Source organism: Ictalurus furcatus, chromosome 7 (genome assembly GCF_023375685.1).
Source record: "Ictalurus furcatus strain D&B chromosome 7, Billie_1.0, whole genome shotgun sequence".
Lineage (NCBI taxonomy): Eukaryota > Metazoa > Chordata > Actinopteri > Siluriformes > Ictaluridae > Ictalurus > Ictalurus furcatus.
In genome coordinates, this window is record NC_071261.1 from 1,525,639 (window position 1) to 1,542,752 (window position 17,114).

General features: G+C 37.8%; 1 pseudogene; it reads right to left on the reverse strand.

The window, feature by feature from the left end:
* LOC128610630 (uncharacterized) overlaps positions 1-17,114 on the reverse strand; it is a 41,763-nt pseudogene that overhangs the window by 12,715 nt on the left and 11,934 nt on the right.

A 17,114-nucleotide genomic window follows, 5' to 3' on the forward strand; every position in this document is an offset into this window, starting at 1 on the left:
ACTTATATTAAGAATTATACTGGTGGCACTTTATTTATTTATTTTTATAAATTTCTTGTCTCTTGTTATTATCTTATTTATTTTGTCTTGAATAATTGCTGGAGGACTTTAAACAATGATTCATAAGATGTTTTTAATGCCTTAATGCCATAGTTTTGATGTAATATTTATGTAAACATTTAACTTTTGTGATAAAAGAGTAAATAGACTGTGTCAAAGTGATATGAAATTAAACTTTTAAAATAATATGTGTGGTAGATGTGGGCCTCCATGCCATATATCTTATACAGTATATGATATGGGTGGAGGGCGGTGGAGGCCCACATGAATATTTTTTCAGGGGGCCCAGAACTCCTGAGCTACTGTTCTGGTAACTACTGATGCGCACACACACCAGCTAGTGCATGGTATGACAATATATTAAAGTCCATGTACCAACTCAGGTACTGCAGAGATGGAATACTCTTCATTCATATGGCTCAAGTGATTTATGCAGTTTTTCTATGATGTTCTATTGCTCAGTCTTGAGGTCACGATAGTGCTTTCCCCTCTGACTGTGGGATATGACATCATACCTGTTATTGTCCATCTCTGCTCCAGTATCCTGGCTATCATGAGAAAAGTACTGTTAGATAAGGTACTCACAACCTGTACCAGCATATGTTGGGGTGTGCCCATTTGCAGTTGCTTGGCTTTAAGCTTGGCACAAGCCAGTTCGATTTTCTTGAATCGGTCTATAAGGGTACTCACAGCTCCCATACAGCTGCTGATAGCCTGTTTTTCAGGCCATGGTTTAGCATTAATGGTATCGTATAGCCTGCAAAGCATGTTGATGCCCATCTATGTTTCTCCTCCAAAATCTTAACTGCTGCAACAACAATGGCTCCGTTGTAATTTACAACTACCTTTATTTTATGTGGAAGGGTTTGTGATTTGCTTCATTTTTTTTTTTTTTTTTAAAGAGTAAGTATAAAAGTAATAGAAGAATAGACATCATTATATAGTCTGCATCTAGGCTGCATTTTTCTACTACTACTACTACTACTACTAACTATTATTATTATTATTATTATTATTATTATTATTTTATTATTGCTAGGTTTAGAAAAAAAAGTCATAGTTTGGGTACACATTCAGTTCACACGATGAAATATAACAGTTGTTTTGATAATTGATTAATCTATTGATTTTTTTGTAATTTTGATTACTTTTTTAAATTAATTTTTTATTTTTTTATTAGTTGGATTATTTACAAAACATTAACTACAAAAAAGTACATCTATGTACTATAAAAATGTATACTAAACATATTCTGAGGTGTTTCTGTACCTCATAAATGTTCATGAAGTGCCACCCCACAAGATCTCATTATAGTGACAGAATTTCAAGGCACATGTTTCAGTACTTTATCAAGCATGGAGATTTAATATTTTGCAGATAAGATTATAACATAGTGTAGCTACTCTTACAGAGTTACAGTGTATTATTGTTTGCTACAGGGTTAAATTTACTTGTAGTTAATTTTAGGGAATTTGATCTCATAGCATTGTGTGATGTAATGATTTTATCACCCCTACTCAATATTACATTACACTGCATGATATCCAGTGATGTTTATGCAGATTTTATTGTATTATGTGCCATGACAAACTTAACGCATTTTGTGTCGGAGCTCCATAATGAAATCTTTGAGCATGCTAGTACAAGTTATCGCTCAAAAATATGGCAATAAATCATATAAACTAATGTTTTTTTTTCACCCCAATAAACCGGAAATGAGGCATTTGACATATTAATCTGGAATGGTTTTTACAAGATTTTTCCAATCTGACGTGATCTTGACTCCTGTATGTAATGCTCAGTCTACAGTTTCCTGTTGTTGTTTTTGTAGTATTCAGTGAAATAGTAAATTTTTCCCATACCAAATAACTGAATGTATTTGAAGATGCTTTAAATATTTTAAATATTATGCTGGGCTTAGATTTTTCACTCGTTGTATGTCTCCTACAACTGTATAATAATAGAGAGAGAGAGAGAGAGAGAGAGAGAGAGAGAGAGAGACACTGTCAAAAAGTAGCAGGTTTCCTGGTTTGATGGTATCACTTTTCATAGATTTGCAGTACTGCAGACTTGTCTTCAGTATAACCAAAAAGTGTGTCAAGGTTTTTGTACAGTGCAGATGGATTTCCTGTCACTGTGGGCTCCACGGCACAGTAGTATAGTGCAGAGTCTGATACAGCAGCAGAGGAGATGAGCAGATCCACTTGTTTTTTTTTATTATCAACTTTAGCAGACAGACGTGGTACAGAGTCACTTGTAACTCCACCTGGAGTGATGTAAAGAAGGAACTCTGGTGTAGATTTTGGATATTGTTTGTACCATTGCAGGGTTCTTACTGTACCACTGAAGTCTTTGTAGCTGCAGGACAGAGTAACGTCATGACCTTCATCTACAACTTTATGAATTAAAAGTGGCTCTATTGGATCTGCCAGGGAGTCACCTGTCATAGAGAAGAAAACTAATTATTTTTAATCTTTTTTAACACCAGCAAGCCAGAGTTACATAATGCAGACTCGTATTCTGATTTGTCTTAACATCACACAGTCTAATTACTCACTAATTCAACATTTAATTTTGAAGTTTTAATTTAAATTGTGACTTACCTATTGAAAGCCATATACACATAAATATAACACTGAGCATGATGAATGGTGTTGCCAAATGAAAATATTCTGAGGTCTTTTTGTACTGTATTATGTTAGTATTTTAAAGGTTCATGATGCTCCGCCCCACAGCATCACATGACAGAGTCACTAGTATGCTGACAGATTCTTGACTTCATGCTGTTTCCTGGCTTTACATTCAGACTCATATGGGGAACCTGTCATTTTATTCAAAGTCAAACTGAAAGGGAAAATGTATTTAATGAAAAATCTATAACATCATAATCTAATGGCAGTGGTGGATTGGCAGTTAAGGCTCAAGGTTACTGAGCGGAAGGTTGGAGGTTCAAGCCCCAGCATTGCCAAGGTACCACTGTTGTTGTTAGACAAAAGGATCAAATCAACAACAACTCTTAAATGTCTTCATTCATTAGCATCTGAAAGCTTTATTCTTAATGTACAAATGAATACATCACATACAAAATAGATAAATAGACAACAGTTCATTGGAAAATAAAAATAAAAATCCACATTCTGGTTACAAAATGTACAACTTTTTAATTTCTTGAACCTGATTTTTTTTAAAGAGACACGTTTACAGAGTTATTGTAGCACATTTTTTCAGTAGCTGAGTTTATTGCTTTATTTTGCCCCCTAGTGGAATAACAGAGACTAGTGCTTTTTCAGAGTCTTTTCATTCAATTATTTCCTCAAGGTTTTAGTTTAGCACAAAATTATTTTTATTTTTATTTTTTATTTATTTGGGGGGCAGATTAGCCAGTATCCCATTGGACAAATGAATAAATCTTAAATTCTAAATTTTGTAGAGCTAATACTAAGATACTACATTCTTGCTTTTATTATTATTATTATTATTATTATTATTATTATTATTATTTTAGAGACTATCAGTTTAAAATACTGAAAGCATGAAATTTCACTTTATAAAAGCATGCCTACAACATGTACAGTTCCTTATATTATTGATGTAGTCATCACTCTGCTTCAGTAAAGAAATTCAACTCAATTCTTTTTACAGATGATGTCAACGCCCTGAGATGACATGAGGAAGAAACCTTGAAAGGCGAACCAGATAATCCAATCCTCTTCTGGTTGTACCAGATAAAGTGATACTGATCATTAACCACTATACAGTGGTGTTTGAAAATTTGTGAACCCTTTAGACTGTTCTATATTTCTACATAAATATGACCTAAACATCATCAGATTTTCACACTAAGTCCTAAAAGTAGATAATGAGAACCCAATTAAACAAAGGAGACACAAATATTATACGTGATCATTTATTTATTGAGGAGAATGATCCAGTATTACAAATCTGTGAGTGGCAAAAGTGGCAGCAATAACTGCAACTAAATGTTTCCAGTAACTGTTGATCAGTACTGCACATTGGCTTGGAGGAATTTTAGCCCATTCCTCAGTACAGAACAGCTACAACTCTGGGATGTAGGTGGGTTTCCTCACATGAACTGCTTGTTTCAGGTCCTTCTACAACATTTCTATGAAGGTCAGGAGTTTATTCTTCTTTGGTAGAATTAATTGTGTGCTTAGGGTCTTTGTTTTGCTGCATGTCCCACTTTGTCTTGAGATTCAGACCACAGACAATTTCTTTTAGAATTCGTTGATATAATTCAGAATATTGTTTCATCAATGATACCAATCCGTCCCAGCCCAGATGCAGCAAAACAGGTCCAAACCATGAAACTACCACCATCATGTTGCACAGATGGGATAAGGTTCTTATGCTGGAATGCAGTGTTGACCTTTCTATAGACAAAACACTTCTCATTTAAACCAAAAATTCTATTTTGGTCTCATACATCAACAAAACATTTTTCCAACAGCCTTCTGGCCTGTCTACATGATCTTTATCAAACTGCAGACAGGCTGCAATGTTCTTTTTGCAGAGCAGTGGCTTTCAGTGGTTTCAGTGGATGGTTTTGTGACATTTTCCAGCCTGATGAGCATCAACAACTCTTTTTCTGAGGTCCTCAAAAATCTCTTTGTTCATGCCATGATACACTCCCAAAAACATGTGATGTGAAGATCAGACTTTGATTAATAGATCTAATAGATCCCTGTTCTTTAAATAAAACAGGATGCTCACTAACATCTGATTGTCATTCCATTGCTTGAAAACACAAGACTAATTTCATAGTTTCATGCACGGCCATCACACCAGGCAGCAGCAATGCAGCTTGATACAGAGAGAGAGAGAGAGAGAGAGAGAGAGAGAGAGAGAGAGAGAGAGAGAGCAGAGAACAGAGAGAACAGATTATCAGGTATACTAAGGGCATACAGTGGTTTAATATGCTTTGTTAATCTTTTTATAGTGCAATTACTTCATTGAACAAGGTTCCAGTTTGATCCTGAACTTGGGTTGATGTGCATGTTCTCCCCATGTTTGTGAGTTTCCTCTGGGTTCTCCAGTTTCCTACCACCATCCAAAATTAGTGGATCAGCTAAGATAAATTGCCTGTGGATGAGTGTGTGAACATGGTGCCCTGCAATGGACTGCCATTCCATCCAGGTTGTATCGCTGCCTCACACCCAGTGTTCCCAGAATAGGCTCCGGATGGGCTGGAGCCCAGTCAAGCCCAATGGTAATTTCTGCCCTAGTAATGAGTTATGTCACCGATGTGTGCTCAATAAAGTTAAGACTGTGAGTTTACCTTGTTGTCTGCTCCATTTATTGTGACAGGAGCAAACATAGCGTGGATAAAATAGGATAATATGGTCAAACGTCCTAATTCTATAAAGACACTGGCTGCTTCTGGACTAACTGAAGCTTGTTGAAATCTCAGTCTCTACTGGAACAGCAAGTTGTTACAATATTCCAACCTAGAGGTAATAATGGAGTTAAATGTATATATTATGTATGTATTTAATATTTTAAATAATATTATATACTGTACATATGTTAACTGTTTATTTATACCTATTATATGTATTTTTATTTATACATATACTTATCCAAAGAGACTTACAGAAGTCTCTATCAATAAATACATCCTGATGTTGGTTCACTAGGTCATGAACTAAGAATTAGATTAGATTAGATTCAACTTTACTGTCATTAAGCAGAGTACAAGTACAGAGCTAACGAAACGCAGTAGTGCAAGAATATAGTGATATATATATATGTATGTATGTGTATATATGTGTATATACGTATACACTGAAAGTGCAGGAGTACGTATTGCAGCGTAAGTGCAATACAAGTAATATGTACAGTGGAGTTAAAAAAAATACAGTATCAGTGAATATATTAAAATATAGACAGCAGATATTGCAGATGAGAGGTATGTACAGTATGGACATCAACAGTTGGATGATATATGTACAGAACATAGTTAAACAGTGAGGTTGTTCAGATAATGCAAATATGGATAGTGCAAGTAACATGTTATATATAGAGAACATTGTTAAATGTTATATATAGAGAACATTGTTGAATAGTGTGAATGTACAGGTAATACAAATATGAATAGTGCAAGTAACTATCCAACAAATAACTGACTAATAAAGTACTGAGCAGTGCAGTATAGTGCATGGTGTGGAATTGTAGAGTGGAGGGTTTGAGTTTAGCAGGGTCACAGCCTCGGGGAAGAAGTTTTTCCTGAGCCTACTTGTGCGGGAATGTAGACTCCTGTAGCGCCTGCCAGAAGGGAGGAGGGTGAAAAGTCCATTGTTAGGGTGGAAGGCATCCTTAATGATGTTTTTTGCCTGCCCCAGGCAACGCTTGCGGTAGATGTTATCAATGGTGGGTAGCTGGGCGCCGGTTATTCGTTGGGCAGTTTTAACTACTCGCTGGAGTGCTTTGCGGTCGGAAGCAGAGCAGTTGCCGTACCAGACTAAGATGCATTTAGTGAGTATGCTCTCAATGGTACAGCGATAGAAGTCCACCAGGATCCTAGGACACAGGTGTGCTTTCTTGAGGCTCCTTTGGAAGTGAAGGCGCTGCTGCGCCTTTTTAACTATGGTGGAGGTTTTAAGGGACCAGGTGAGATCATCTGAGATGTGGATGCCAAGGAACTTGAAACCAGGCACATGCTCCACCACAGCTCCGTTGATGTAGATGGGGGTGAGTGCCTGGCTTCCAGTCCGCCTGAAGTCCATGATGATCTCTTTTGTCTTCTTGATGTTAAGTTCCAGGTTATTTGTGGCACACCACCTGGCCAAGTGCTGAACCTCATCTCTATAGGCCGTCTCATTGTCGTCCTTGATCAGGCCAATCACTGTGGTGTCATCTGCGAACTTGATTATGGAGTTGGAGCCATAAACAATAGCGCAGTCATGGGTGAACAGGGAGTACAGAAGCGGGTATAGCACGCAGCCTTGTGGCACGCGGTGGTTCAGGGTGATGATTGAGGGGAAGAGGTTGTCTAACTTAACAGACTGGGGCCTGTTAGTTAGAAAGTCCAGAGTCTAGTTGCAGAGTGAAGTGCTTATACCAAGCTGGCTGAGCTTGGAGATCAAAATGTTGAACTGAAGTCAGTGAACATCATTCTGACATATGAGTTTCGACTGTCTGGATGGGTCAATGCAGAGTCGAGATGGCGTCCTCTGTTGACCTATTGCGGCAATAGGCAAACTGATGTGGATCCAATGTGGCAGGGAGACAAGATTTTAAGTGTGATTGGACCAGTTTCTAGAAGCACTTTGCAATGGTGGGGGTGAGTGCAACCGGACGGAAGTCACTGAGGGCCGAGGCAGTGGAATGTTTTGGTACTGGCACAATGGTGGCAGTCAGAGAGAGATACTTTGTATATTTTGTAAGCTATTAAAAATCACTAACTGGATGTGACAGGTCTAGGTCAAAGGGTCATCATAATCAATTTTAATTATGTTAAATCCAGTTCCGATGTATTCTAGACACACACACACAAGTTCCTTCCTTTCCCATAGATTGTGAAACACTCATGAGTTAGGGCTAGGTCAAAAAGTTTAATGATAATTATTGCTGAATGTTCTATTCCTATAGTTTTCCCATGAATATCCCCTGTTTATTCTAACACTCATGAGTCAGGCCTAGGTCAAAAGGTTCATGATAATTATCGTTACACGCTCATACCGATAGCTTTCCCGCGCATATCCCTTGTATAGGTCGATTTTTGCTTTCCTGAGTTAGGCCTAGGTCAAAAGGTTAATGTTAATTATTGTTGCATGTTCATTCTTATAGTTTTTCCGGTGAATTCCAGACACACACACACACACACACACACACACACACACCCAGACCACACACCACACGCACACACACACCACACACACACACACACACCACACACCACACACACACATATACGTAAGGATGATAAAATAATAAATAATGAATTTCCGTACACATCCAACCAAAAGTATCACACACACACACACACACACACACACACACCACACACCACACACACACACACACACACACACAAACACACACATACATAAGGATGATAAAATAATAAATAATGAATTAACGTACACATCCAACCAAAAATATCACACACACACACACACAAACACCACACACACACATACACCACACACACACAAACACACACACTCACACACACACACACACATAAGGAGGATAAAATAATAATGTATAATATCATATTATGATATAATAAATAATGAATTTCCGTACACATCCAACCAAAAATATCACACACACACGCACGCATGCATGCATGCACACACCACACACACACACACCACACACACACACACACACACATAAGGATGATAAAATAATAAATAATGAATTAACATAAACATCCAACTAAAAATATCACACACACACACACACGCACGCACGCACGCACGCACCACACACACACAAACACACACACAAGCATGATAAAATAATAAATAATGAATTTCCGTACAGATCCAAAAATATCACACGCACACACACACACACACAAACACACATACACACACGCAAGGATGATAGAATAATAAATAAAGAATTTCCATATACATCCAACCAAAAATAGCACACACACACATGCACGCACACACACACATACATAAGGATGATAAAATAATAAATAATGAATTTCAGTACACATCCGACCAAAAATATCACACGCACGCACACACACACACATACACCACACACACACACACACACACACACACACACACACACACGGATGATAAAATAATAAATAATGAATTAACGTACACATCCAACCAAAAATATCACACACACACACCACACCATACACACACACACACACACCACACACACAAACACATAAGGATGATAAAATAATAAATAATGAATTAACGTAAACATCCAACCAAAAATATCACACACACACACACACACATGTTCTCAGACATAGTATGGTCATGTGCATTCCACACACACACACACACACACACACACACACACATCCAGCCAAAAATATGACGCACACACACACACACACACACACACACACGCACACACAAACGCACACTTTTATTTCACATTATTTAAAAGGAATTTAAGTGTTTTAAGAATTTAAATGTACTAAATTACCATAGTTATGAACACAAGTTGTTAAGTTGACAATCATTTTAAAACGTATGTTGCTCCAATTAGATTTTCTCCAGTAGAATACAGCCTTTTAAACCAGGAAAAATGACTAATTTTAAGTCATATAACATTAGTAACTAAAAATCCGGTGTAGATTAAAATACAAATCTCATATCTAACATCTCTGCAGGATTTATAGACATAAAAGCACTGAATGAAATGAGCAATATAGACAAAAAAGAAACACTCTGCATCTACTACTCAGAACTATCTCATAGAACTATCCACAGTCCAAAGGCTGCTAATTCTGCTCAAAGAGCAAACTGACTACAATGGCGCTAGAAGGTTATATGTGTGAATGACAAAATATAAAAATAAATAAATAAATAAATAATGTATCTTTTATGTTTGTTGTACACCTCACAGTTGTTCACCATATCTGTTATGTGCTTAGACTTTACCAGTTGATCTGCATTCAGTATAACAAAACCGTGTCAAGGTTTTTGTACAGTGCCGATGGATTTCCTGTCACTGTGGGCTCCAGAGCACAGTAGTATAGTGCAGAGTCTGATACAGCAGCAGAGGAGATGAGCAGATCCACTTGTTTTTTATCATCATCATCATCAACTTCAGCAGACAGACGCGGTGGGATGGAAGCACTTTTATCTCCGTTTGGATAGATGTAAAGAAGGAACTCAGGTTTGGATTTTGGATATTGTCTGTACCAGTACAGGGTTCTTACAGTACCACTGTAGCTGCAGGACAGGGTAACATTATCACCTTCATATTGATCTTTATGAGGGAAAAGTGACTTTATTGGATCTGCCATTGAATCACCTGTCATAGAGAATAGAATACTTTGCCAATGTACATGAGTCAGACATATTTTAACACCACATTCACTAAATAATCACTAATTGAACAGTTTTCATTTAAATGGAAACTCACCTAGTGAAAGCCACAGACACATGAATATAATGGGGAACATGATGAATGGTCTTTGCTGGATGAAAGCATTTAGAGGTCTTTCTGTACTCTGACATGTTAAACTCATGATGGTTCATGAAGCTCCACCCCGCAGTATCACATGACAATGACATTGTTACAGTCTCACTGTAGTGTAATTTCATGTCATTGACTGTTTTACTTTTTGTAGCAAACATATTGATTTCCTATAATCATTATTGTTTGAACTTTCATATAAAGGCCTGTACTTAAGGTGGTATTGTGTAGATGATCATATTCAGGATCTTTAACATTAGGCACATTATGTCAGTACTTTGACAGGCCTGTTACTAAGGGGATTTTAACAGTCTTCAAATAAAACTATACATTAGTCTAAATACTCTTAAATAGTTACAGTGGTATTGATGGCTGCTAGGGTTACATTTATTTACATTTACATTTACATTTATTCATTTAGCAGACGCTTTTATCCAAAGCGACTTACAAATGAGAAAAATACAAGCAAAGCGATATATCAGGCAGAGAACAATACAAGTAGTGCTACCATACAAGATCCATTAATTGAATTCCAGAAGAAGCAAAGTGCAGAGTAGAGGTGTAAGCGCAATTTATTTATGTATTTCTTTTTTATTTATTTATTTTTTTTATTATGAGTTGGTTAGGTGTTCATGGAAGAGGTGGGTCTTTAGCTGTTTTTTGAAGATGGTGAGAGATTCTGCGGTCCGGATTGAGATTGGAAGTTCATTCCACCACTGAGGAACAGTTAGCGTGAAGGTTCTGGAAAGGGACCTTGCGCCACGCTGAGTTGGAACTGCTAAACGTCAGTCGCTAATCGATCGCAGATTGCGAGAGGTAACGTAGGCCTTCAGGAGAGAGTTGAGGTAGGAGGGTGCTGTTCCGAACAAGGTCTTGTAGGTGAGCATCAAGGCCTTGAACTTGATGCAGGCAGCTACAGGAAGCCAGTGGAGGGAGATGAAGAGGGGTGTGACATGGGTTCTCTTGGGCTGGTTGAAGACGAGGCGCGCTGAATTCTGAATCATCTGAAGGGGTTTGATGGAGCTGGCTGGGAGGCCTGAAAGCAGTGAGATGCAGTCGTCCAGTTTAGAGATAACAAGAGCCTGGACTAGTATCTGTGTGGCCTGTTCGGTGATGTAGGGTCGGATTTCTTGATGTTGTACAGGATGAACCTACAGGACCTTGCAGTTGCTGAGATATGGTCTGTAAAGGTCAAGCCGTCATCAAGAATCACCCCAATGTTCCTGGCCGTCCTGGTTGGCATGAGTGTGAGTGAGCCGAGCTGTACAGTGAGGTTGTGGTTGATTGAGGGACAGGCTGGGATCATAAGAAGCGCAGATTTTGCCAGGTTAAGCTTAAAATGGTTTTCCTTCATCCAGACCGAGATGTCCAAAAGGCAAGCAGAGATGCGTGCAGAGACGGATGGATCTTCAGGCTGGAAGGACAAATGGAGCTGGGTGTCATCAGCATAGCAATGATATGAGAAGCCATGAGACTCAATCACCTGCCCTAGAGATGTAGTGTAGATGGAAAATAGGAGTGGACCCAGAACTGACCCCTGTGGAACGCCAGTTGTGAGTTGCTGAGTTTCAGAAATACCTCCCCTCCATGATACCTTGAAGGATCTGTCAGAGAGATAGGATTCCACCCAGCGCAGAACCGTTCCAGTGATGCCCAGGCTGGAGAGAGTTGACAGGAGGATCTGATGGTTCACAGTGTCGAAAGCAGCAGAGAGGTCAAGTAGGATGAGGACAGATGATCTAGAGGTTGCTCTTGCTAGTCGTAAGGGTTGCTCTTGCTACCTTATTTACTTAGTTCTTATGCCACTTAATTTCATCAAACTGATTCTTGTTTGCAAATACATTTTTGTATATTTTTAAATTGAGTGTTAAGAAGTATTACTGTAATAATTAGAGATGCACCGATACTAAATTTCTCAGCCGATATCGATAACCGATTATTCAGAGTGACATCGGCCGATACCGATAGTTCACATTAACTAAATTCTGAAGATTAAAGTAAGCTTTCTTAACTTATTGAATGTTATTCATTCATATTAACAGAATGAATTGACTGAATTCTAAAAAACCTCCTGTTAGGCTCTGTCAAATTACGCACGTAATGGACATTGAGATGGATGCAAATGCAGATAAGAGCTTTAGAGACAGGCAGACAAATCCAATACGTGAGGCAATAGCATGGTCAAAAACAGGCAATGGGTCAGGTGATCTGCATACGGGCATAAACAGGGCAAAGCAGAATCGAAGAACGAGGGCGAGAACAAGATCTATACTACAACACATGAAACGAGGAACAAACGCTTGGTATCTGGAAAACTCACATAATACTTTGCGAAGTACAAAGAGACACAAGGGGTTTAAATGACAAACGTAATCGGGGTGAAACACAAAACAGCTGAGACTAATGACACATTTGAGAAACAACCAATGACAATACAGGGGCGGTGACAGGTCAGAAGTCAAAAAACACACGTGTCAGAAGTAAAGAAAGTTGTTGTCTCTGAAACCTGAAAGCGCAAACTTGTTCTTCGGAGAGCGCTGCGTGCTCCAGTGCTTAGCACGAGGGGAAATCGTGACAGGCTCACATTCACTCACTACAAACAAAGGCATTTCCACTTCATCATTGAACATCAAACTGGTAACATATAATATAAACTTTTTTAATATATTAACATTAACTGGATGTGAAATATACTACTCTACAAATATATTTTTCTGTGCAATATATACTTTTTTGTCAACTCAGCTTCATTTAAATCTTCCAATGGTGTACTGGCCCATTAATTCAGCGCGAGCAGCACAGCAAAAAAAATCAAAAAAGAAATAGACTGGATGCTGAAACTCCCGCTTCACTGCTGCAGAGTCCGGTGTAAAATATTACCAGTGCAGAGATTACAGAGATTACACACTGCAGTTTCATCCTCATTCCACACAAGAGACATCTTTACCCACAGAACAAAATTCATGTGTTTTCCCGCCCTCTTTTGATTGATAGGATATAATCGGCCCTGATCATCTGATGTTTCTAAACTATCGGCCCATAGCATATAAAATTGCCTTTATCGGCCGACACATCGGTGCATCTGTAATTTAAACAATTATATTTTTGTAAATTTGATTGCTTTGATAAAGTTGTAATTGCACAGAGACTCTGTAGAGTGGAGGGATGTACAGGAATGTTCTGCTCATGAATTTATACTGCAGTAACAGTTTTATTTCACCTGAAATATGTGAGCTGTTCATCTAAGGTGGAGTGCTTCAGAAGGAAAGAAAGCATCTGTAATTGTTCCAGATTTAATACGTAATAACTGCAGAATTCTGAGAAAGTTGTACTTTTTCATAACCAGTAATTTAGAAATAATGCTGTAAATATATTTTATTTGAATATTTTACAGAAAAGTTTTTTCTGAGCCTGTGTTATGTGTCAATAAAAAACATAAAACTCTGATACAACAATATGATGTCCATAGTGTAGATAAATTAACAGACAGACAGACAGATAGACACAGAGAGAGAGAGAGAGCAGCAAAAATTAGCAGGGCTCCTGGTCTGAAGGGGTTTAAGTTATAGACCTTTATCAGTTGTTCTGCCTTTAGCATAACAAAACTGTGTCAGAGTTTTTGTACAGCACAGATGGATTTCCTGCCACTGTGGGCCTCAGAGCACAGTAGTATAGTGCAGAGTCTGATACAGCAGCAGAGGAGATGAGCAGATCCACTTGTTTTTTATCATCATCATCAACTTCAGCAGACAGACGCGGTGGGATGGGGTCACTTTTAACTCCGTTTGGAAAGATGTAAAGAAGGAACTCAGGTTTGGATTTTGGATATTGCCTGTACCATTGCAGATTCTCTACAGTACCACTGAAGTCTCTGTAGCTACAGGACAAAGTAACATCATCATCTTCATGTACAACTTTATGACTGAAAAGTGGCTTTATTGCTTCTGTCATGGAGTCACCTGTCATACAGACGAGAACAAAATATTTAAACATTTTATACAATCAAGGCAAAGTTACATAACTCAAACTCACATTCTTGACTAATGACTAATCACTCACTACAATTTACTATTACTTCTACAATTTCTGAATTTAACAAAAAGTCAATGTTAACTTACTTAGTGAAAGCCACAGGCACACCAGCATAACCAAGAACATGATGAATGGTCTTGCCAAATGAAAATATTCTTATTTACATAAAAGGTCTTTCTGTACTCTATTATGTAAATATCCGAAAGGTTCATGAAGCTCCACCCCACAGCATCACATGACATCTCCCATGTCGCTGATGATTGGCTGAATGTAAAGTCAGGATACTGCATCAAGTGAAGAATCTGGGGAACTTGTTTCTTCACATAGGGAACCAGCCATTTTAATCGAGGACAAAATAAAAGAAAGTTATAATTATTTTCCTCTCTGACTGCTGCCCTTCAGGGATGACACAGCGGATCACCCGTCTGCACATTTTGATTCTAGCACAAGTTTATTGATTTGATTATTTATGATCGTAATATAAAATAGGGCTCGTAATAATTAAGGTCTTTATTTATATTATATTTTATTCACATTAGCGTTAGTCCAATGTCAAGTGGGCCAAACAATAAAATAAATAAATACATACATAACAGTAACAACTCTAAACTTTGTTAATTTATCAGCTACAATGGATATAAAAATTCTACACACCCCTGTTAAAATGGCAAGTTAAATCATGTCAGAACCTGTCACCTTTATTGTGAAATTGCAACATATAAACATAACATGACAAACACCTAGAAATGTTTTTTTTTTTTTTTTGTGGGGTGGGGGGGGGGGGGGGGGGGGACAAAAAACTTCCAATAGCCAGCTAGCATAAGTGTGCACACCCTTTTATAATTGGGAATGTGTTTTTTTTTTTTTTAACCAATCAGATTCAAACTCATGTTAAATTGTAATTGGTCAATCAGCCATCAATTAGTCAACAATTAAAGTGACTGATTATCCCCAAATAAAATGCAGCAGTTTCTATAGGATTTTCCTGACATCTTGATAACATTCAACTGGAAAAGCCATGATACACAAAGAGCTGACAAAGCAGGTACAGGTTCTCACTGAAAAATATGAATCAGAAGATTGGATATTCCATGGAAACCTGTAAAGACAATAATAAGCAAATTGAGAAATATGGCATGACAGTGACATTACTAAGAACAGCATGTCTCTGTAAAATTGATGAGAAGATCAGGATTAAACTAGTCAGGAAGGCTGCCAAGTGGTCTACACCAACATTAAAAGAATTGCAACAATTTCTGGCAAGTACTGGTTGCTCCCAAGTGACAGAAATCTCCCAAATTCTTCATATCGCTGGGCTATGGAATAGTGTGGAAAGACGGAAACATTTTTTATAAAAATAATAATAATAATAAAAACAATCTCCCAAAAAACCACGTGGAATAATGTGTTATGTGTTAAAGTTGAACTTTTAGCTCGGCAGGTGAGACCACTTCGTAGGTCTCAGGTTGGGGTTCTGGGGAGGAGGTCACTACATTGACCTCTGGCTGGAGCTCGGCAGGTGAGACCCCCTTGTGGGTCTCAGGTTGGAGCTCTGCTCTTGATTTCTTGTGGTGTGCTTGGAGGGCATGCGAGCTGCCCATGAAACATTCCTGAGAGCACAAATGTGATCCGGCTCTCCCACGTTTCTTACAGGTGGGACATTGTACGGTGCCAGGTAGTCAAACAATCCATAATTCGGATCTATGTTAGGCCACTGGGGAAAGTGGACCAAGATGAAGGGTGCAGACTTCTGATGCAAGTGTGGCAATATAGAAGCCTTTTTTATCCAAATAATAATAATAAAAATACAATCTCCCAAAAAAACCATGTGGAATAATGTGTTATGTGTTAAAGTTGAACTTTTTGGTACAAAAAAAACAAAAAACAGCACATAACCAAAAGAACAACCTCCCTATGGTGAAGCACGGTGCTGGCAGAATCACACTTTGGGTCGTTTTTTTCTTCAACTGGAACTGAGACTTTAATCAGGGTAGAAGGAATAATGAATAGCTACATATACAAGCCATGATTCTTATCAATTTTTCATTTTAATTATTAAATTAAAATTTCACAATAAAGGTTGCAAAAGTTCTGGCATGATTTATCTTGGTTTTATTTATTTATTTATTTTTACAACAATCTGCCATGTCCAGTCTATATTCTGAATGTACTGATATATTGATATAATGATATATTGATAATGATAAAAATCCACATCTTGGTTAAAAAAATATAGAGAGTGTGTATCTTGTACAATTTTTTTTTTTTACCTACTTAGCGCATTTTGTCAGTAGTTGAATTTATTGATTTATTTTGCCCCCTAGTGGAATAACAGGGACTAGCACTTTTTCTCAAAAATCTTTTCAGTTAATTACAACCACAAGATTTTTTTTATTTATAAGCAACTTATTTCTAAATTCAGCTGGTGGCAAGATTAGCCCGTATTCAATTCAATTCAATTCAATTCAATTTTATTTGTATAGCGCTTTTTACAATAGACATTGTCTCAAAGCAGCTTTACAGAAATATCAACATGGTATACAGATATTAAAGGTGTGAATTTATCCCAACTGAGCAAGCCACTGAGTGGCGACGGTGGCAAGGAAAAACTCCCTAAGATGTTTTAAGAGGAAGAAACCTTGAGAGGAACCCGACTCAGAAGGGAACCTATCCTCATCTGGGTAACAACAGATAGTGTGAAAAAGTTCATTATGGATTTATATGAAGTCTGTATGGCCTTAGGAGCAACCGTAGTCCCAGCAGTCTGGAATTAGAAAAGATTTGAGCTCCATCCAGAGGCAGAAAGGATCTGGATCTCTAGTATCTCCATAAATTCGTGTGGGGCTCGGCGAAAGGAGAGAGGGAGAAAA